Source organism: Salvelinus sp. IW2-2015, linkage group LG35 (assembly GCF_002910315.2).
Source record: "Salvelinus sp. IW2-2015 linkage group LG35, ASM291031v2, whole genome shotgun sequence".
Classification (NCBI taxonomy): domain Eukaryota; kingdom Metazoa; phylum Chordata; class Actinopteri; order Salmoniformes; family Salmonidae; genus Salvelinus; species Salvelinus sp. IW2-2015.
Window position 1 is genome coordinate 544,560 of NC_036874.1, and position 3,827 is coordinate 548,386.

General features: G+C 42.9%; 1 protein-coding gene across 1 annotated transcript in view; it reads right to left on the minus strand.

The window, feature by feature from the left end:
- ephb6 (eph receptor B6) overlaps positions 1-3,827 on the minus strand; it is a 23,609-nt gene that overhangs the window by 15,369 nt on the left and 4,413 nt on the right.

Below are 3,827 nucleotides of genomic sequence, written 5' to 3' on the forward strand. Positions count from 1 at the left end.
CAGAGAAGAGATGTAGGTGACTCTGTGAGCAGGTTGTTGAGGGTGACCTTGGTCTGCTTGATGCCAGTCTGGGATGGGGTGAAGGTGACCGCCTCTCCACACCAGGAGCACGCCCCCGGGGCGGTGAAGGTGGCCGAGGGACAAATCCTACACACCACCCCATACCACACCTCGCTACGACCACCCATGTCCAGTGGAGGGCGCCAACGCAAAGACACCCCACCATCACCACTCTCATACTCCCAGGAGACAGAGGTCGGAGCAGAGGGAGAGCCTGGAGGAGAGAGAGAGGGGAGGTGGAGTGAGAGATGAAACATTTTGAACCTCTTTGGGTCAGTACTAGTGCCAGCATCAACACATTAAAACAGCATTCATCAATTCCAGTTCACACATAATCATATCTCAGGGACAGATAGAATGAGTAATGTCAGAGAGAGACAGAGAGAGAAAGGGATGGGGACTGGGGAGTCAGAGAGAGACAGAGAGAGAGGGATGGGGACTGGGGAGACAGAGAGAGACAGAGAGAGAGGGATGGGGACTGGGGAGACAAATGGGGCTTAGAAAGTAAGGCACAATATATGTTAGTGAACAATAATCTAATCATTTAAATGTAATCTAGGAAGAGAGGAAGTGAGAGATGGATAAGAAGGAAGGAAGGAGAGAGAGTAAGGGAGGGAGAAAGAGGGAAGGAAGGAGAGAGAGTAGGGGAAGGAGAAAGAGGGAAGGAAGGAGAGAGAGTCAGGGAGGGAGAAATAGAGAAGGAAAGAAAAGGCTGAATTAAAGGGATGAGTGCCTTCAGAAAGTTCACCCCTTGACCTTTTCCACATGTTGTTGTGTTTCAGCATGAATTTAAAATAGATACAATTGAGTCACTGGGCTATACACAATAGCCTATAATGTCAAAGTTGAATTATGATTTTAGACATTTTTACAAATTAATACAAAATGAAAAGCTGAAATGTCTTGAGTCAATAAATATTCAACCCCTTATTATGGCAAGCCTAAGTAAGTTCAGGAGTAAGAAGTTTGCTTATCAAGTCACATAATAAGTTGCATGGACTCTGTGAGCAATAATAGTGTTTATCATGATTTCTAAAATGACTACCTCATCACTGTGACCCGTACATACAATTATCTGTAAGGTCCCTCAGTTGAGCAGTGAATTTCAAACACAGATTCAACCACAAAGACCAGGGAGGTTTTCCAATGCCACGCAAAGAAGTGAAGCTATTGGTAGATGGGTAAAAATAAAAAAGCAGACATTGAATATCCCTTTGAGCATTGTGAAGTTATTCATTACACTTCCAAAATACAGGCGTTCTTCCCTAACTCAGCTGCCAGAGAAGAAAGAAACCACTCAGGGATTTTTACCATGAGGCCAATGGTGACTTTACAACAGTTACAGAGTTTAATGGCTGTGACAGGAAAAAACTGAGGATGGATCAACAACATTGTAGTTACTCCACAATACTAATCTAAATGACAGAGTGAAAAGAAGGAAGCCCTGTACAGAATACAAATATTCCAAAACACGCATCCTGTTTGCAACAAGGCACTAAAGTAATACTGCAACAAACAAAAAAACCTTTATGTTCTGAATAAAAAGTGTTATGTTTGGGGCAAATCCAACACAACACATCACTGATGTCACTTGTTAAATCCACTTCAATCAGTGTAAAGAAGGATTTTTAAGCCTTGAGACAATTAATGCATGGATTGTGTAAGTGTGCCATTCAGAGGGTGAATGGGCAAGACAAAAGATTTAAGTGCCTTTGAAGGGGGTATGGTAGTACGTGCCAGGCACACCGGTTTTAGTTTTTCAAGTTCGAGTTCAAGTTCGAGTTCAAGTTTTCGAGTTTTTTCACACTTTAACAGTTTCCCGTGTGTATCAACAATGGTCCACCACCCAATAATATCCAGCCAACATGACAACTGTGGGAAGCATTGGAGTCAACATGGCCCAGCATCCCTGTGGAACGCTTTCAACACCTTGTAGAGTCCATGCCCCGACGAATTGAGTCTGTTCTGAGGGCAAAGGGGGGTTCAACTCAATATTAGGAAGGTGTTTCTAACACTGGAGTTGCTTACCAAGAACACAGTGAATGTTCCTGAGTGGCCTAGTTACAGTTTTGACTTAAATCGGCTTGAAAATCNAGAGAGAGAGGGATGGGGACTGGGGAGTCAGAGAGAGAGAGGGATGGGGACTGGGGAGACAAATGGGGCTTAGAAAGTAAGGCACAATATATGTTAGTGAACAATAATCTAATAATAATCTTTAAATGTCATGTAGGAAGAGAGGAAGAGAGAGATGGATAAGAAGGGAAGGAAGGAGAGAGAGTAAGGGAGGGAGAACGATGGAAGGAAAGAAAAAAAAGGGCAAATTAGAGGGATGAGTGCCTTCAGAAAGTTCACCCCTTGACCTTTTCAACATGTTCTTGTGTTTCAACCTGAATTTAAAATGGATACAATTGAGTCGCTGGCCTATATGGCAATCCGAAATAAACCTCAGGAGTAAAAATGTTGCCTAACAAGTCACATAATAAGTTGCATGGACTCTGTGAGCAATAATAGTGTTTATCATGATTTCTAAAATGACTACTTCATCACTGTACCCCGTACATACACTTATCTGTAAGGTCCCTCAGTCGAGCAGTGAATTTCAACCACAAAGACCAAGGAGGTTTTCCAATACCTCGTAAAGATATGCAGCTTTTGGTAGATGGGTAAAAAAGCAGACATTGAATATCTCTTTGAGCATGGTGAAGTTATTAATTACACTTTGGGTGGTGTCTCAATACACCCAGTCACTACAAAGATACAGGCGTCCTTCATAACTCAGTTGCCAGAGAAGAAGGAAACCACTCAGGGATTTTTTACCAAGAGGCCAATGGTGACTTTACAACAGTTACAGAGTTTAATGACAGGAAAATAAACTGAGGATGAATCAACAACATTGTAGTTACTCCACAATACTAATCTAAATGACAGAGTGAAAAGAAGGAAGCCTGTACAGAATACAAATATTCCAAAACATGTATCCTGTTTGCAACAAGGCACTAAAGTAATACTGCAAAAAAATAACTTTATGTCCTGAATAAAAAGTGTTATCTTTGGGGAAAACACAACACATCACTGATGTCACTTGTTAAATCCACTTCAATCAGTGTAAAGAAAGATTTTTAAGCCTTGAGATAATTGATGCATGGATTGTGTATGTGTGCCATTCAGAGAGTGAATGGGCAAGACAAAATATTTAAGTGTCTTTGAACGGGGTATGGTAGTAGGTACCGAGCAGTTTCAAGAACTGCAACGCCGCTGCGTTTTTCCACACTTAACAGTTTCCTGTGTGTGGTCAAGAATGGTACACCACCCAAGAACATCCAGCCAACATAACAACTGTGGGAAGCATTGGAGTCAACATGGGCCAGCATCCCTGTGGAACACTTTCAACACCTTGTAGAGAGCATGCCCCGACGAATTGAGTCTGTTCTGAGGGCAAAGGGGGGTTCAACTCAATATTAGGAAGGTGTTTCTAACACTGGAGTTGCTTACCAAGAACACAGTGAATGTTCCTGAGTGGCCTAGTTACAGTTTTGACTTAAATCGGCTTGAAAATCTGTGTCATTGCGTCGTGGTTCTCAGGGATTTGTTGCAACCTTGTGCTCGTTGTTCGCGGGTGCTCTGTAAGAAGCCGCTGCGACACTCAACCACACGCGCGATCCTCCTGACTGGTTCTGCTGTTAGACGGACACACTGAACGGAACCGAACCAACACGACTTAAAGTACCACTGGACATGCTGCGGAGAGAGAGAGACAGGGTGAGAGC